The sequence below is a fragment of the Bufo gargarizans genome, chromosome 10 (assembly GCF_014858855.1).
Source record: "Bufo gargarizans isolate SCDJY-AF-19 chromosome 10, ASM1485885v1, whole genome shotgun sequence".
Lineage (NCBI taxonomy): Eukaryota > Metazoa > Chordata > Amphibia > Anura > Bufonidae > Bufo > Bufo gargarizans.
Genome location: NC_058089.1, coordinates 89225003 through 89245222, shown reverse-complemented (window position 1 = coordinate 89245222; position 20220 = coordinate 89225003). Strand labels below are relative to the sequence as shown.

The window sequence follows — 20220 nt, the reverse complement described above, 5'->3', positions numbered from 1 at the left end:
CGAATTTCTAGAATCCTAAAACTTCGGATGCCAGTTTTAAAGGATTTATTTCACCAGAATTAACCCTATTAAACTAGCTGACATTAGCGATGTGCTAATGTCAGCTGAACCTAACTAGCCCATTCCTACTTTTATCTATTCCCCTGTCACTCCAGAAATATAACTTTTATAATATGATAATTAGCCTCTAGGTGCAGGGAGGGGCGTTGCCCCTGCTCCTAGAGACTCCGTTCTCCCACCTCTTTCCACGCCCTGCTACACTAGATTGACAGGGCTAGGCAGCGTTGGTCACCTCCTGCCGGCCCTGTGCGCTGGAAAAATCTTGCGCCGTTCAGGCGCAGGTGCAGTAAGGAACCTGGCAGCCGGCAAGTGCCTTTCACTCACTGCGCCTGTGCCGAATACTGAACGGGACAGCGCAGATGCGAGATTTACACGGCAGACAGGGCCGGCAGTAGGAGACCAACGCTGCCTGGCCCTGTCAATCTAGTGTAGCAGGGCGTGGCCAGAGGTGGGAGAACGGAGCCTCTAGGAGCAGGGGAAACGCCCCCCTGCACCTAGAAGCTAATTAGCATATTATAAAAGTTTTATTTCTGGAGTAACTAGGGCATCGATAAAAGTAGGAATAAGCTAGTTAGGTTCAGCTGATATTAGCACATCGCTAATGTCAGCTAGTTTAATAGGGTTAATTCTGGTGACCCTTTAAAACTGGGATCCGAAGTTTTAGAATTGAAGACCGAAGTTCTTCACGACTTAACGAATTTCACCTCTTTTTTGCAGGACAAGTTCTTGTTTTTAATGTACCATTTTGGGTACATGTAATGATTGATTAAAGCCAGCTGTTTAGCTTAAAAAAAAAGCTATGTTTACGTCAGTAAAAAGGCGTATTAGTGGTCACTAAGGGGTTATGCCATTAATAATGTAAATAATGAAAATCAGACATCATATAGTACATGACAATTTCTTTCTAACAAAGCTAGAACCAGCGCTGTACCTTACATGGAGACAGATATATCTCCATTTATTGCTCTGCTAGATTTATATCAGGCTGACAGCTCAAGGGGAGTGTTTTTGTCTCTGCAGATAAAGGGGCTCTCCCTATCACAGCTCAGGGGGCGTGTCCATGCTCTCCCTATCACAGCTCAGGGGGCGTGTCCATGCTCTCCCTATCACAGCTCAGGGGGCGTGTGCATTCTGCTGTAGCTCTCTCCCTATGACAGCTCAGGAGGCAGTTGAAGGATGAAACTTAGCATGTCCAGCCAAGAAATAAGAAAAAGAACAAACAGCAGGTGGCGCTATACAGATACATTTTAATAAATAGCTCAGTGGCTATGCAAAATCTTTAATTACAAGCAATTACACAAGTATTCAGATTCAGCTGCTGGTTTGAAAACTGTAGTATATTTTTAGTGGGACAACCCCTTTTAAACAGAGCATTGTTGACTGTAGATGTTCTTCCAGCGGTTCTGCTGATTCTGCCACTTCCAGGAAGTCATCTAGATAGGGTGTGCCAGGACGGACCTCTGTCTGAGAGCTGCCACTACGGGCTTTTGCACATGACTGGATGTATTTTGTAGTCCACAAAAAAGCAGATTCGCAAACAATACGGACGACGTCCGCGTGCATTCCGTATTTTGCAGAACAGAACAGCTGGCCCCTAATAGAACAGTCCTATCCTTCTCTGTAATGCAGACAATAATAGGACATGTTCTATTCTATTTTTCTGCGGAACGGAAATACGGACATACGGAAACGGAATGCACGAAGAGTACCTTCAGGTTTTTTTTGTGGACCCATTGAAATTAATGGTTCTTATTACGATCCACAAAAAAAAAAATGAACTGACAGAAAAAAATACGTTTGTGTGCATGAGCCCTACCTCTGATATTATTTTGGGACTGAGGATATCCTGAGTGGAGAAGAAACAAACTGAAAGTGTTGAACCCCTTTGTTCTATGGGATCACAAATCCTAGGCCTCTTTCATACGAGCAAGTTTTCTGCGCAGGTGCGATGCATGAAGAGAACACTGAATCCTATGGATCTGTATACATGACCGCTGTTTTTCACGCATCATTTCTGCCTTACGTGAAAATTGCAGCATGTTCTACATTATGCGCTTTTCACACAGCCAAGTAAATGGGCTTCCGTGAAAAACGCATTGCATCTGGATACAATCCGGATACAATCTGGATGCAAAGCGTTTTTTGCTGATGGTTGGTAGGACATGTAGATAGGAATATGGTAATATGCATCCCTCAAATCTAACATTGCCGTTACGGTTTTTTTGTATTTGCTTTACAGTCTCCGTCCTGAATTTTTTGAATGTCACAAATTTGTTCAGAGGTTTTAAATTTATGATGGTCCTGTGTTTGCCATTTGGTTTTGACACCAGAGATGGAGGGGAAGTGCCCGATTCACTTCTATGGGGCTGAGCGGCTCCTAGGCCACGTGACCGATGAACGTAACGTCACTGGTCTAGGAAAAGCTGAGAGAAGGACGCTGCACTACTGTGACTGCCTTCTCAAACCGTTGATCAGCGGGCGTCCTGGGCGTCGGACCCCCATGATCAGGCATCAGTATAAGGACTCATGCACACAAACATATTTTCTTTTTCATGTCCATTATGTTTTTTTTAAACCTGTATGCGGAACCATTCACTTGAATGGGGCCGCAAAAAAAATTATGGAAATGATTCAGTGTGCATTCCGTGTCTGTATGTTCACATGTCCGTTCCGTAAAAAAAAATAGAATATGTCCTATTATTGTCCGCATCAATGTTCTATTAGGGGCCGGACGTTCCACAAAATGTGGAATGCACATGGCCAATATCCATGTTTTGCGGATTCGCAATTTGCGTACCGCAAAACAGCAACAGTCGTGTGCATGAGCCCTAAAACTCACAGAAAACCCTTTTAAAAATGATTTTTTCCTTAATCTCCCATTTGCGTAACTCCATCTTTTTGTTTTATGTTTTGGCTTTTTATCTGCCTGTTCATGCTTTCTAGGTCCCCGAAAAAACTGTTTTCTCTTATTAGACCTTTCCTCATGGAATCCCTTTTTCTTATCATATGCTTTTTCTAGGATTTTATCAAGATCAGGGCCAAAGACATATTGACCATGAAACGGCAGAAAAAACAAGCTTGACCATGGGTTGTCCCATAAAAAAAACATTCTACAGCCCCTCAATCGGAGGATTACTTTTGTAATTGCATGTCATTAAAAATGTGGCATAGCCGCTGAGTTATCCTCTGAACTCTATCTGTATAGCGCCACCTGCTGTTTCCCCTTTTTGTAATTTCTCTGTTCTGCTCACTGAGATGTGCGAAAACTCCCAGACTATTAAAATATAAAAAAACGTATCCCATACAGTGAATGGAGTAACAGAAAAAAAGAAAAATGATGATTTACTTTCCAAAAAAGGTGATCAAAAAGTCATTCACATCCCAAAATGGTATTACCAAAAACTACAGATCGTCCCGCAATAAAAATGAGCCCTCACCCATCTCCGTAGACATAACTATAAAAATAGTTATAGGGGTCAGAATATGGTGATGACAAGAAAAAAATATTTTTTTCCAAAGTTCATAAAAACTGCACATACGTGGTATCGCCGTAATCATACTGACCTGGAGAATGAAGAGCAGAAGTTAGTTTTACCTTAAAATGAACACCATAAGAATAAAACCCGTAAAACTGGCAGAATTGCATTTTATTTATTTATTTTCCACCAAATTTGGAATTTTCCCCCGCTTCCCACTACATTGTATGCAATATTCATTGGTGGTATTAGAAAGTAAAACTTGTCTCGCAAAAAAATAAAAATAAAAAATCTTTTTGAATGGAAAAATAAAAAAGTTATGGCTCCGGGAAGGCAGGGAGAGAAAAACAAAAAAGGAAAAGCGGAAAATCGCTGCTTCAGGAAAGGGTTAAAGGGAACCTGTCATCATGAAAATGCAGTGTAAGCTACAGGCAGTATGTTATAGAGCAGGAGGAGCTGAGCAGAGTGATATATAGTTTTATAGGAAAAGATTCAGTAAAACTTGTAATTTATCCATTTAAAGGGGTTGTTCATATTCAGGGTTGAACCTGGATATAAGCTCCCCTTCACTTCTTTACCATGTACGAGTCTCCAATGCTCCCCTTGCCGCGGGGTCTGTTTGTTGTGAGCCGGTGACATACCTGGTTTCACAACACTATGCTAGGTGGACACTTCCACCTAGCAGGGAGCCCGATGACCTCACAGGGACAAATGGGCTGTGTATAATGCTGTTTTGGGTGGTTTTAGAGGCCGATACTAGTGATACCGCCTCTGTAGCTGCCCAGAACAGCGCTATACACAGCCCATGCCGGTGACGTCAGCGGGCTCCCTTCTAGGCAGAAATCTAGCTGATACACAGGGGGTGGATTAAGTGCATGATAGGCCCGGGGCTGTCTACCCAACTTGGGCCCCTCCCTCCATTTTAGTTTAGTTTTTTTGTTGTATGAAGAGGCTGCGGTGCTTCATGAGCGCCACAGTCTCTTCCTAGGCCATATGACATCTTCAGACTAAAAAATAAATAAAAAATTAACCTAAATTGGGTCCTAAACTGAAAAATGTGGTCGCCAAATTTAAAATACAGTATATTCCGGCATATAAGACGACTGGGCGTATAAGACGACCCCCAACTTTTCCAGTTGAAATATAGGGTTTGGGCTATACTCGCCGTATAAGACTACCCCTCCAACAACATTTACTTTGGCATCAAGATCTGCAGGTAATTGTTGTGCAGTTTTCGTCTTTTGCCTCAGTACCATACTATGCCTTTCCAAGAATCTAGTACACCAGGATACACTGGCCTTAAATCTGTTGCTGTGATCTGGGTTAGATTTGGCCACTGAAGTGCAAACAAACGTATGTTATTTTGTGTCACTACATAACCGTTTTGGCGATGCTCATTCACCATGTCTGCTACATGTTTTTCGAGTTCTGGCCAATGTGGGGTGCCTCTCCTTAATGCACACTTACCCCTTGGCATACTCTTTAATGCTTTTAATTTGCTTTCCAGTCGCAAACCATCTTTTCTGTTACTCCATATTGTCTTGCAGCAGCGCAGTTATTATGTTCCATGGCAAAGTTTACAACTTTAAATTTGAAACTGGCTTCATATTTCTTTCTTCTTGCTGGTAGAGCCATGATGGGGTCTTGACTGTTAGCCATTTGTATACTGTACTGTATGTACTGGTGCTATACTGTATGAACCGATGCAGATACTGGTGCTGTACTGTATGTACAGGTACAGATACTGGTGCTGTACTGTATTCACCACCACATGTATCTGCTCCCCAGATAGACTCTTTTTTCACCACAGATAAGATGCACACCAAACTTCATTAGAGATCCGCCAACATTAGAATTGGCTGAAGTGCAGATGCTCCTGCTCCCCCCCTGCCTTCCCTCAGAATCGCCAATCCAACCCAGTATACAACAACCAGCCAATCACAGCAAGCGATGTACCGGTATTTTCTGTGCACACTGCATACAAAGCCTGCTTGGATTGGGTGGGTCAGCTCTCCCTGCCTGCCCAGCCCTCCCTGTCTTCAAGACGATCTGAGCGGTAGTACGCAATGTGATACTGCTGGCATGAGAAAACCACTGAGAGCAGGAAGAGGGGGCTGCTTCAGGAGCGGCTGGCCGGGATGCAGCACACGGTGGCTCAGCTAGAGGGCGCCTGTCCCTGAAGCTGGAGAAGGACAGCTTCTCCAGTCTTGCTAGGAAGTAAGTTTCAGCACGCTGTATACCGGCATATGAGACGACACCCGGCGTATAAGACGACCCCCGACTTTTGAGAAGATTTTCATGTGTTAAAAAGTAGTCTTATACGCAGGAATATACAGTACATATAATTATAATAAAAAAGACATGGAGGAGAATACAGCACCACATACCTGTTACATCCAGTGACATCTCCTGTCATGTAGACCTTCTCTTTCCTCTTCTCCTCTATTTGACCCAGACCACCATGGCAAATTCTTTCAGCCGCATCTCGTCTCTACAGTTTGTAACACAGACACGTTAGATTTCTCAATTTTTCCATCAACCTCCCCATCCTGGTGTCCCCACAGTGTCATCCTGCTGCCACCCCCAATACTGTGCCAGTTGTGCTCCCCAATGCCCCAAGTACTATACTGCTGAAAAAATAGTGACCCTAATAGACATAATTGGAGTCATTTATCAAACTGGTGTAAAGTAGAACTGGATTTCCAAAGGAGCTGTCAAATATGAATAGTGGAACCTGATTGGCTGCTATGGGCAACTAAGCCAGTTCTACTTTACACCAGTTTGATAAATTACCCCAAATGGATCATAGTTCCCCCAGTAATAATAACACCCTCTTTTGTGCTCCAGGCAATAATCCCTGTATAGTGTCCCCAAAAATAATAGAATTGCCCCTACAGTGCCTCCCCAATAGCAACAACCCCATATAGTAATTTGCCCCACACTGCCCCCACATAGTGATTTCTCTCATACTGCCCAATATAGCAATTCCCCCACACTGTCCCCACATAGCAATTCCCCCACACTGTCCTCACATAGCAATACCCCCACACTGTCCCCACATAGCAATTCCCCCACACTGTCCCCACATAGAAATTTCCCCCACACAATAGTTTCCCCCACACTGCCCCCACACAATAGTTTCCCCCACACTGCCCCCACATAGTAATTTGCCCCCACACTGCACCATATAGTAATTTGCCCCACATAGTAGTCCCTCCCATAATAACTTGCCCCCAAACAGTAATTTGCCCCCACACTGCCCGATATAGTAATTTGCCCCCACATAGTAGGGATTTCACTACCGCATAGGCCTGAAGCCTATGGCGGTGATCGGCGACGGGACAGGGAGCTATGCGCTCCCGTGCCCCGCCACAGTATGTGGGCGTTCGGATCGGCGTTGGGCCCCCAGCGGTGCTGGGCCCGGGGCTGCTTCGCTTGTGTTGGCAAAAATCCTTGCACCGGCCTTGCCTACGGTGTGGATTTTCCACAGGCAATCCTGATCGTGTGCATTTAGCCCTATGGTCCATCGGATCCCCCAATTGTGTTGCATCCTCAAAAGGTAAAGAGGTACGCTAGGAACTTTTGCAACTGGGACACCTACTCGTTCCAATCCATTTTATCAAAGCGATAACACGTTTTCAGACCTCTTGAAATAAAAGAACCTTTTTCCGGTCTACTCCACTGTGATTTAATCATCTTCTGCATATCGTCAGGTACTGGGAACACATGACCACGTCGTTCTCCGATCCCTCCAAAAATGTCATCCTGAACAGAGCAAGGTTTTTTGGAACCTCTATTTCAATTGTTGCTCTAATAGCTTTAACAGGCTCATCAGTATCCTCAGGGTTAGGCCTCTTTCACACGACCGTATAGCTTTTTCAGTATTTTGCGGTCCGTTTTTCACGGATCTGTTTTTTGTTTCCATTGTATTTCCGTTTCTGTTCTGTTTTTCCGTATGGCATATACAGTAGGCCACTTGCACACGACCGCATGGCTTTTTCAGTATTTAGCGGTCCGCAAAAAACGGATCCACCAAAAATACGGATGACGTCCGTGTGCATTCCATTTTTTGCAGAACAGAACAGCTGGCCCTTGATAGAACAGTACTATCCTTGTCCGTTATGCGGACAATAAGGCCTCTTTCACACGGGCGTCATGGATTTGTCCCGGATAAGATGCGGGTGCATCGCAGGAAAATGCGCAATTTTTCCGCGCGAGTGCAAAACATTTTTATGAGTTTTGCACGTGCGTGAGAAATTACAGCATGGTTGGTACCCAAACCCGAACTTCTTCACAGAAGTTCGGGTTTGGGTTAGGTGTTGTGTAGATTGTATTACTTTCCCTTATAAGATGGTTATAAAAGAAAATAATAGCATTCTTAATACAGAATGCATAGTACAATAGGGCTGGAGGGGTTAATAAAAAAATAAATAAAATTATTTAACTCACCTCATCCACTTGTTCACGCAGCCCGGCTTCTCTTCTGTCTTCTTCTTTGATGCCCAGGAGGAAAAGGACCTGTGGTGACATCACTGTGCTCATCACATGGTCTGTCACATGATCCATCGTGTGGATCATGTGATGAGCACAGTGACGTCACCACAGGTCCTTTTTTTTCTCCTGCACAGCAAAGAAGAAGACAGAAGAGATGCCGGCTGCGTGAACAAGTGGATTAAGGAGAGTTATATTATTTTTTACATTTTTTTTAACCCCTTCAGCCCTATTTTACTAAGCATTCTGTATTCAGAATGCTATTATTTTCCCTTATAACCATGTTATAAGGGAAAATAATAATGATCAGGTACCCATCCCAATCATCTCCTAGCAACGATGCGTGAAAATCGCACTGCATTCGCACTTGCTTGCGATTTTCACGCAGCCCCATTCACTTCTATGGGGCCTGCGTTGCGTGAAAAATGCACAAAATAGAGCATGCTGCGATTCTCACGCAACGCACAAGTGATGCGTGAATATCACCGCTCATGCACAGCCCCATAGAAATGAATGGGTCCAGATTCAGTGCTGGTGCAATGCGTTCACCTCATGCATTGCACCCGTGCGGAAAATTCGCCCGTGTGAAAGAGGCCTAATAGGGCATATTCTATCTTTGAACGGAACGGAAAAACAGAAACGGAAGGCATACGGAGTACCTTCTGTTTTTTTGCGGATCCACTGAAATAAATGGTTCCGTATACGGGATGCAAAAAACGGAACGGAAACTGAAAAAAAACGTTCGTGAGCAAGCGGCCGTATACAGTAATTACAAAAATTGGGCTGGGCATAAAATTTTCAATAGAATGCTCCGCAAAAACGGAACGGATACGGAAGACATACGGATGCATTTCCGTATGTGTTCTGTTTTTTTTTTGTGGACCCATTGACTTGATTGGAGCCACGGAACGTGATTTGCTGGCAAGAATAGGACAAGTTCTATCTTTCAACGGAACGGAAATACGGAAACGCATTCCGTTTTTTTTTTTTGCAGCACCATTGAAATGAATGGTCCCGTATACGAACTGTATATGGAACGCAAAAAAATGGGGAAAAAAAAAGGTCATGTGAAAGAGGCCTTAGGCCTCATGCACACAAACGTTGTTTGATTTATTGACTTCAGTGGGGCCGCAAAAGATGCGGACAGCACAACGTATGGCTGTTCCGCTACGCCACACAAATAAATTAAAATAGAACATGTCCTATTCTTGTCTGTATCACAGATAAGGATAGGACTGGTCTATTGAGGGCCACACCTTCCGTTCCACAAAATGTGGAACGCACGGCCGGTATCCGTGATTTGCAGACCCACGATTTGTGGACCACAAAACACGGTGCAGAAGCCGTAGGCTTCATTCACACAACCGCATTTTTTGTGGATTAGATGTGAACCCACTCGTTTCAATGGGGCTGCACAAAATGCAGTCCGCCTCCGTATCGCAGAACATGGTCACGGTTTGCAAGAATAGGCATTGATACGATGGGCCCGCATTATGCATACGGTCATGTGAATGCACACAAACATTTTTCCGTTTCCGTTCCGGTTTTGGAGATTCAGTTTGCAATCCATATGCGGAACAATTCGTTTCAATGGTTCTGCAAAAAAAAAACTCCGTATGCATTCCGTTTCTGTATTTCCGTATATCTGTTCCGCTGAAATATAGAACTTGTCCTATTATTGCCCGCAAATAACAATCCGTGGCTCCATTCAAGTCAATGGGGCCGCAAAAAAAATGGAATGCATACGGAACACATCCGTATGTCATCCGTTTTTTGCGGATCCATGCCAACTTTGCCCATGTGTATACTGTTAAGACACATTACTGTACATTACATTAATGATTAAAAACTGTATGTTTCTGTTTGCAAACAACGGATTGCATACTGAAACATTACAGAGTTTTTTAACGGAAGCGCTCCCTAGTGCTTCCGCTCCATGTCTCCGCTCTGCATCTTGCAGACCCAGTCAAGTGAATGGATCCACATCCATAATACAGAGTGCACACGGCCAGTTTCAACATCGCTCCAGCCTCAATTACCTCCCCGCATCAGAGCGGTCTAGACCGCCGCCAGGGGAATCTGCAGTGCCGTGCCCAGGCAGAGGCCCATTCAGGAGGGAAGTACTCTCTAGCCATGGACTCCGGAAGCTCACAATAATCCTGCCAGGAGCCCAGAAGTCTCCCTACACCTGTCTGGTCTGCCCGCCGTCTGACAGGACCTACACTGGAGAGGGGAGGAAGGGGTGGAAAGGATCCACAGCCATATGAGCGGCAGCGTGAACCCCCACTGCAGAGCTGCTGTAGAAATTTCTGTCCCATCTATGTGAGAAGTCCACACACGTGTTGCAGACGAAACCTCATTTGGATGTACTGAACTGATTTTCAGTCACAGAAACTTGTGCGCCAAACCTGCACCGTGTGAATTCACTCTAAGGCCCATTTCACACGGGCGAGTTTTCCGCGCGCGTGCAATGCGTGAGGTGAACGCATTGCACCCGCACTGAATCCGGACCTATTCACTTCAATGGGGCTGTGCAGATGAGCAGTGATGTGAAAATCGCTGCATGTTCTATAGTAAGCGTTTTTCACGCAACGCAGGCCCCATAGAAATGAATGGGGCTGCGTGAAAATAGCAAGCAGGTGCGGATGCGGTGCGATTTTCACGCAGGGTTGCTAGGGGATGATAGCATTCTTAATACAGAATGCTTACAAAAATATGGCTTGAGGGGTTAAAAAATAAATAAAATCTTAACTCACCTCATCCTCTTGATCGCGCAGCCGGCATCGTCTTTCTTCTTCTTTCAGGACCTGCAAAAGGACCATTGATGACCTTCTATCTTTATTCAGCAGGACCTGCGCTGACGTCACCGCGCTCACCACGCCAGTATAGTGTTCCTTCCCTGTGCTGGCATCAGCCTCAGGGAAAAAACTGTGCATGCGCGAGCTTGCGCATCGCGAGATTACAGCAATCTATCGTTGATGAAAGGAGGAGATTCGGAGGACATAGGCGGTGCTGGGCATGGCTGGGCACCAGGAAGGGTAGTACAGCCCCTTGGACACATACAAGACTAATTTACATATCTCTAAAATCTTTTTTTAAAGAAAATAAAAGCACACAACCCTATAGGACAGATATATTGCGGACATGCTAGCGGCGATCTAGCCGTGCATGTCCGCAGCTCTATAGCCTAAAACTTGGTTACAGAATCCCTTTAAACTTTAAAGGGATTCTGTCATCAGATTTGTGCCCTATAAGCTAAACATATGGCCATGTCGGTGCTAATCACATGAATCCTAAACTGCCCTTATTAAACCTGCTTGTGGCTCTATTAGCCCAAAAAACAGGTTTTTATAAGCTGTCACTCACCTACCTAAGGTGCCCAAGGGGTTTTGCGTTAATCCAGGATGCCCGCCTGCACCCCTCGCCGTCTGGTGCCCTGCGCCGCCTTCCTCACCTCAGCGCCGCCTCCTCAATTCACCCGTCCCTCTGCCAGATCCTGCGCCTGCGCTTGCGCACTAGGCTCAGCCTGATGCGCCACGGACTCCTGGCAGCGGCTTCGTTGAGCGAAGTGCGCATGCGCCGGCCTGATGCGCATGCGCACTTTGCTCAACGAAGCCGCTGCCAGGAGTCCGCGGCGCAAGGCTAGTGTGAAAGTACCCTAACAGGTTGCCTAGGAGACCAAGCCTGAGGCTGGATCTCCTCGGCACCCGTAGAAGGCAGGTCCCGATGCTGTGCAAGGCATTGGGCAGCCTCTGCACGGCATTGAGCTGCCTTTTCACACATCGGTTCCCCGCCACAGCAGTGCAGGGATCCGATGTGCTCCTTCACCCGCCGCAAACCACTTCTATGTCGCGGTCAGCGCAGACCGCGGCATAGAAGGGGTTAACCCAGCGGCATCAGCTTTTACAGCAATGACGGCGGATAGAGCAGGGGCCCGGCTATCAGGGACTGCTGGGCCCCTGCAGTGATCGGGCGAGCACCGCTCCGATGCGCGCCCGATCAGCCTGCCATGCATGTACGGCGGAATTCATTCTGACAATGCATCCCCCGCCGTACATGCACTGCGTTTTGCGTTAAGGGGTTAACGGGGTCCCCATTCATTACTATAGGGCCTGAGTTGCGTGAAAAACGCACAATATAGAGCATGCTGCGATTTTCACGCAATGCACAAGCGATACGTGGAAATCACTGCTCACCTGCTCAGCCCCATTGAAGTGAATAGGTCCGGATTCAGTGCGAGCACATTGCACCCGGGCGGAATTCTTGCCCGTGTGAAAGGGGCCTAAGAGTATTTGCAGATTTGTTCTGTTCATCCGCACTGGTTGCCCTCCAGCAAGCGCATGGACTTCTGCAAGCCCCACTTTAGCTTGGATAACCGCAAACATTTCTGGCGCTGGGGTGGTTATCTGCAGCATTATGACTGAAGCTGTGAACATTGTGTGCCGCCATACAGCTTCCTGCCCGCTGATCTGTGATCAATAAAGTGGGCAGCACGGTGGCTCAGTGGTTAGCACGGGGGTCTTGCAGCGCTGGGGTCCAAGGTTCGAATCCTTAATAAAGGGCTAAAGGGGTTTTTCAAGATTTTGATTTTGATTGGTGGGGGTCCGACACCCGGGAGCCCCACCGATCAGCTGTTTGAGAAGGCACTGGTGCTCCTGTGAGTGCCGTGGCCTTCTCGCTGCTTACCAAGCACAGCGCCTTAAATTGTTTAGCGTCTGTGCTTCCATTCTGCACCGCTCCGTATTTTGTGGATTGCGGACCTATTCAAGCATCTGCAATACGGGCTGCACATGTTCGTGTGCATGAGTCCTGAGCCATAGCACTGAGCCGCGCAGCGAGCCCCCTTCGAGGGCGCCACTACAGTCACAGGCCAACACAGAGAGGAGGGAAACTGCATTTTGTACTGGAACCAAACCAAAAGTGCAGCGGAAGAGGCGATCATGACGTTCATTGAGGCAATGACGTGCCCCTATGCTACATGTATGTCTGCAGCCAATCATTGGCCTCAGCGGTATACGTTGTGAGGCCGCTAGGGCCACTGATTGTTGTGGTCACTGACAGGCTTAACCTCTAGAGGATATGGCAACGTTTCAATTTTTTTTTATTCCCGAACATTTTTATTTTTCCATTCACATAGCCTTATGAGGGCTTGATTTTTGCAGGACAAGTTATACTTTATAACAGCACCATTTTATATACAGTTGCAAGAAAAAGTATGTGAACCCTGCACAAGTTGGTCATAAAATGTGATCTGATCTTCATCTAAGTCACAACAATAGACAATCACAGTCTGCTTAACCTAATAACACACAAAGAATTAAATGTTACCATGTTTTTATTGAACACACCATGTAAACATTCACAGTGCAGGTGGAAAAAGTATGTGAACCCCTAGCCTAATCATCTCCAAGAGCTAATTGGAGTAAGGTGTCAGCCAACTGGAGTCCAGTCAATGAGATGAGATTGGAGGTGTTGGTTACAGCTGCCCTGCCCTATAAAAAACACACACCAGTTCTGGGTTTGCTTTTCACAAGAAGCATTGCCTGATGTGAATGATGCCTCGCACAAAAGAGCTCTCAGAAGACCTACGATTAAGAATTGTTGACTTGCATAAAGCTGGAAAGAGTTATAAAAGTATCTCCAAAAGCCTTGCTGTTCATCAGTCCACGGTAAGACAAATTGTCTATAAATGGAGAAAGTTCAGCACTGCTGCTACTCTCCCTAGGAGTGGCCGTCCTGTAAAGATGACTGCAAGAGCACAGCGCAGACTGCTCAATGAGGTGAAGAAGAATCCTAGAGTGTCAGCTAAAGACTTACAAAAGTCTCTGGCATATGCTAACATCCCTGTTAGCGAATCTACGATACGTAAAGCACTAAACAAGAATGGATTTCATGGGAGGATACCACAGAGGAAGTCACTGCTGTCCAAAAAAAAACCCATTGCTGCACGTTTACAGTTTGCACAAGAGCACCTGGATGTTCCACAGCAGTACTGGCAAAATATTCTGTGGACAGATGAAACCAAAGTTAAGTAGTTTGGAAGAAACACACAACACTATGTGTGGAGAAAAAGAGGCACAGCACACCAACATCAAAACCTCATCCCAACTGTGAAGTATGGTGGTGGGGGCATCATGGTTTGGGGCTGCTTTGCTGCGTCAGGGCCTGAACGGATTGCTATCATCGAAGGAAAAATGAATTCCCAAGTTTATCAAGACATTTTGCAGGAGAACTTAAGGCCATCTGTCCACCAGCTGAAGCTCAACAGAAGATGGGTGATGCAACAGGACAATTACCCAAAGCATAGAAGTAAATCAACAACAGAATGGCTTAAACAGAAGAAAATACGCCTTCTGGAGTGGCCCAGTCAGAGTCCAGACCTCAAACCGATTGAGATGCTGTGGCAGGACCTCAAGAAAGCGATTCACACCAGACATCCCAAGAATATTGCTGGTGGTCAATGGTCAAGAATTACTCCTGACCGTTGTGCACGTCTGATCTGCAACTACAGGAAACGTTTGGTTGAAGTTATTGGTGCCAAAGGAGGTTCAACAATTTATTAAATCCAAGGGTTCACATACTTTTTCCACCTGCACTGTGAATGTTTACATGGTGTGTTCAATAAAAACATGGTAACATTTAATTCTTTGTGTGTTATTAGGTTAAGCAGACTGTGATTGTCTATTGTAGTGACTTAGATGAAGATCAAATCACATTTTATGACCAATTTGTGTAGAAATCCATATTATTCCAAAGGGTTCACATACTTTTTCTTGCAACTGTATACAATGTAGTGGAAAACTCTAAAAAAAAATCCAAATGGGGTGGAATTGGAAAACAAAACAGCAATTCTGCCACAGTTTTAAAGGTTTTGTTTTTATTAGGTTTCTTATGCTGTAAAACTGACCAGTCACCTTCATTCTTCGGGTCAGTAAGATTACAGCTTTACAACATTTTTATACTTTTTCTTGTGTTTTAATACGGGAAAAAAATAAAAACCTCTGGAAATGTTTTTTTCTTTTTATCGCCATATTCTGACCCCATAACTTTTTTATATTTCTATGGAGCTGTGTGATGGCTCGTTTTTTTGTGCGGCGATCTGTACTTTTTGGAGTGTGTATGACTTTTTTATCACTTTTTCTGAATTTTTTTTTTGTGGAGGTGAAGTGACAAAAATGGCGATTGGCCATTTTGATCTTTTTTTTTTTACATTACGTTGTTTGCCGTGTAGGATAAATATTTATATTTTTTCATAGTACAGGCGTTTTCAGATGCCATGATGCTTTTTTTTATTGTTTATTTTTGGGAAAGAGGGAGTTATTTGAACATATATATTTAAAAAAAAAAACTGTAACAGCTTCCCCGATCTCAGCCGGGGGAGGCTGTTACCGGTGTGGTGCTGTGGTCACTTTTGACCACAGCATCTAAGTGTCATGCCCTGCTCAGGTCATGTGCGGAGGTCTGCTAGGTTAGCAGCACATGTGTAGCCTTTTGTTATTGTTTTGGAGTTGAGCTGTATCCACCTCCCTTCAGTGGGTGGGGTCGTTGGTATGAGTTTAAATTACGCCCACTCCCAGTGTCCTGTGCGGGTTTTTGCTTCTGTCTTGTTCAGAGGAAGGAAGGATTGCTGTTCCTGCTCAGTACAAGATAAGTTGGTTTTGTTTTCTTGTGATTGTCTGTCTAAGCTGTTAGAGAGATGCCTGCCCCCCCCCCCCCCCCCCAGGTCCTGATGGAGCAGGCTGCCTCTTTCCCCCTTTCACCACCTTAGGGATTTTAGGGAATCTTCAGCCTAGGCACGAGGACACGTTCATTCCCTCCTTCAGGGTCTGAATGTGGGCATAGAAGTCTAGGGAGAGCTGGTAGGGATTTGTCAGGAGGTGACCTTTATCCACAGCTTCTTGCCTAAACATTTGTTTTGTTCTATTCTGTGTATCTTGTATCCTGTCCAGAGTGACACTAAGGGGTTAAACATCTGCGATCAGTGTTATCGCCGATCGCAGACATTAGCCCCAGGTGTCTTCTGTGTAAAACAGCAGAAAGCTGGTGGCTATGGAGCCCTATTAAAAAACCAAACTTCCGCCGTACACGTATGGTGGATGTCCTGAAGGGGTTAAGTGGTCACATTTGGTATATGGACACATGACTGCTGCAGCCATGCAAACAAAACCCAACCATGAGGATTTGAGTGATGACACTGGAACGCCCAGGTTTCATCCAGTGAGTATACATTTTTTTTTTTTATAATTTTAACACCATTCCTGTTTTTTCTAATAATCTTTTTCAATTTGGACAATCACTTTAAAGGGTCACTGAATTTTTATACAACTTTTGAGTGTCATAGAGACATATCAAAGGTTTTTATCAGTGGGGTCTGTGTACTAAGACCCCCACTGATCACAAGAACGAGGAAAGAGATGCGCTTGCTGCAGGAGTTCAAGGCTATGTACACCTTTGGGGGGCAATTTTTTTTATTATGGCATTGTACTCATTTTGAGCTAAAAATATATATTTTTTTTAAATTGGTCTTTATTAAAAATATGGAGTCCTTTTTTCTGTACAGAGCTGACATGCTCTAGTAGCAGCCTTTGGATTTTCTGTCTTTTCCACCCGACCAGGAGCTGACAGACTCCTTATCTCTGCTCTCTGACCTCCTAAACACTTATTAGAGCTCAGTTCTTATCTGATACGAATGTGGCTTAAATAAGTGTTTATGACCACTTAGTAGTATAGAGATAAGGTTTATTAGATGACCGGCACAAAGTGAAAGTACCATTCACACAGCTGGAAAAATAGTTAACCCTTTGTGACAGAACAGCTCAACATTTTTAATAAAGCCAATTGAAAAAATGATTTTTAAGCAAAAACGAGTGAGGCTACTTTCACACCAGCGTTTTTGCTGGATCCGGCAGGGTTCAGCAAAAACGCTTCCGTTCTGATAATACAACCGTCTGCATCCGTTATGAACGGATCCGGTTGTATTATCTTTAACATAGCCAAGACGGATCCGTCATGAACTGCATTGAAAGTCAATGGAGGATGGATCCGTTTTCTATTGTGTCAGAGAAAACAGATCCGTCCCCATTGACTTACATTGTGGGTCATGACGGATCCGTCTTGCTCTGCATCCCAGGACGAAAAGCAAACCGCAGCATGCTGCGGTTTGCTCTCCGGTATGAGAACAGAACAGAATGCATTTTGGAGCACTCCGTTCTGCTCAGTTACATTTTGTCCCGGGTATTGAGACCCTATGACGGAAAAAAAGCACCAGCCTATATGCGCTCCCATGGTCCCGGCCACCAGAGAGGCTGACGCTTTTTCCTATAGTGTTCAAGCACGACCACCACTGATGGATTACAGGGTGGTCTGCTGTAACCATGGAAACGAGTAGTGTATAATGTGATGGAAAAATGAATCCAGCCAGCAAAGGAGACAATATGGACAATCACAATACATTAGTAAGTGGCTTGTATTAACTTTCTCTACATGATAAATCCCACTAACTGAAGTGAGACAACCCCCTTTAACCCCTTAAGGACTTATGACGTACCGGTACGGCATGTCTCCCGAGTCCTTAAAGGGCTTCTGTCACCCCACTAAAGTGATTTTTTTTTTTTTGGGCTGGTGAAATTAGTTATATTGCGATATATCACAATATAATTGTGTCACTTACTTTGATCCAGCAAGTTTTATCATATGTAAATTCGGTCTCTAACAGCAAGTAGGGCGGCTACTTGCTGCTAGCTGCTGCAGAAATCCGCCCCCTCGCCGTGTTGATTGACAGGGCCAGCCGGGATCTCCTCCTCCGGCCAGCCCTGTCGGCATTTCAAAAATCGCGCGCCTCTGTGGATTCGGCGCAGGCGCTCTGAGATGAGGAGGCTCGTCTCCTCAGCACTCCCTCAGTGCGCCTGCGCGGATGACGTCTTCTATTTCGGTGATGTCATCGGCGCAGGCGCACTGAGGGAGTTCTGAGGAGACGAGCCTCCTCATCTCAGAGCGCCTGCGCCGAATCAACAGAGGCGCGCGATTTTTGAAATGCCGATAGGGCTGGCCGGAGGAGGAGATCCCGGCTGGCCCTGTCAATCAACACGACGAGGGGGCGGATTTCTGCAGCAGCTACCAGCAAGTAGCCGCCCTACTTGCTGTTAGAGACCGAATTTACATATGATAAAACTTCGTTTTTTGAAGAAACTGCTGGATCAAAGTAAGTGACACAATTATATTGTGATATATCGCAATATAACTAATTTCACCAGCCCAAAAAAAAAAAATCACTTTAGTGGGGTGACAGAAGCCCTTTAAGGACCCATGACGTACCGGTACGTCATAACTTTAAAACTAAATTGCGGTGCGGCGGGGGTTAATAGGAACAGGATGTCCGCTGAAATCATTCAGCGGGCATCCTTTCTCAACGTCGGGGGGGGGGGGGGGGTCCCTGTGTCGGCGATCGCTGCAAACCGCAGGTCAATTCAGACCAGCGGTTTGCGGCGGCGCCATCGGGTCCCCATGCGGCTGTAGGGGGTACCCGATGGCATGGAAGGCATTACTCATACAGCCAATGCATTCCAATACAGAAGTATTGGAATGCATTGTAAAGGATTAGACCCCCAAAAGTTCAAAGTCCCAAAAACTGTGCTAAATAAACAATTTTTTGTCACCTTACATTGCAAAAAGTTTAATAGCAAGCGATCAAAAAGTCATATGCACCCCAAAATAGTGCCAATCAAACCGTCATCTCATCCCGCAAAAAATGAGACCCTACCTAAGATAATCGCCCCAAAAACTGAAAAAACTATGGCTCTCAGAATATGGAGACACTAAAACATGATTATTTTTTTTTGCTTCAAAAATGAAATCATTGTGTAAAACTTACATAAATAAAAAAAAAGTATACATATTAGGTATCGCCGCATTCGTAACAACATGGTCTATATAAATATCACATGATCTAACCTGTAAGATGAATGTTTTAAATAATAAAAACGGTGCCAAAACAGCAATTTCTTGTTACCTTGCCTCACAAAAAGTGTAATATAGGGCAACCAAAAATCATATGTAACCTAATCTAGTACCAACAATACTGCCACCCTATTTTCTAAAATGGGGTCACTCTTTTGGAGTTTTTACTCTAGGGGTGCATCAGGGGGGCTTCAATTGGGACCAGGTGTCAAAAAAAACAGTCCAGCAAAACCTGCCTTCCAAAAACCGTATGGCATTCCTTTCCTTCTGCGCCCTGGCGTGTGCCTGTAAAGCGATTTACGACCACATATGGGGTGTTTCTGTAAACTACAGAATCAGGGCCATAAATATTGAGTTTGGTTTGGCTGTTAACCCTTGCTTTGTAACTGGAAAAAAATTATTAAAATGGAAAATCTGCCCAAAAAGTGAAATTTTGAAAATGTCTCTCTATTTTCCATTAATTCTTGTGGAACACCTAAAGGGTTAACGACGTTTGTAAAATCAGTTTAGAATATTTAATAGTTTATAGAATGGGGTCATTTGGGTGGTTTCTATTATGTAAGCCTCGCAAAGTGACTTCAGACCTGAACTGGTCCCTAAAAATTGGGTTTTTGAAAATTTCTGAAAAATTTCAAGATTTGCTTCTAAACTTCTAAACCTTGTAACATCCCCCAAAAATAAAATATCATTCCAAAATGATCCAAACATGAAGTAGACATATGGGGAATGTAAAGTAATAACTATTTTTGGAGGTATTACTATGTATTATAGAAGTAGAGAAATTGAAACTTCTTGGTAATTTTTGGTAAATTTGGTATTTTTTTATAAATAAAAATGATATTTTTTTTTATATCATTTTAGCAGTGTCATGAAGTACAATATGTGACGAAAAAAACAATCTCAGAATGGCCTGGATAAGTCAAAGCGTTTTAAAGTTATCACCACTTAAAGTGACACTGGTCAGATTTGCAAAAAATGGCCAAGTCCAGGGCTGAGTCCTTAAAGGGAACCTGTCACCGGGATTTTGTGTATAGAGCTGAGGACATGGGTTGCTAGATGGGCGCTAGCACATCCGCAATACCCAGTCCCCATAGCTCTGTGTGCTTTTATTGTGTATAAAATCTGATTTGATACATATGCAAATTAACCTGAGATGAGTCCTGTTCCTGAGATGAGTCACGGACAGGACTCATCTCAGGTTAATTTGCATATGTATCAAATAGTTTTTTTTTACACA

The 20220-nt window shown here is 44.5% G+C and overlaps 1 protein-coding gene across 2 annotated transcripts in view; it reads left to right on the top strand.

Moving 5' to 3' along the window:
* Positions 1 to 20220, top strand: part of CENPT (centromere protein T) — a 107199-nt gene that overhangs the window by 16727 nt on the left and 70252 nt on the right. The gene's annotated exons all lie outside the window — the stretch shown is intronic.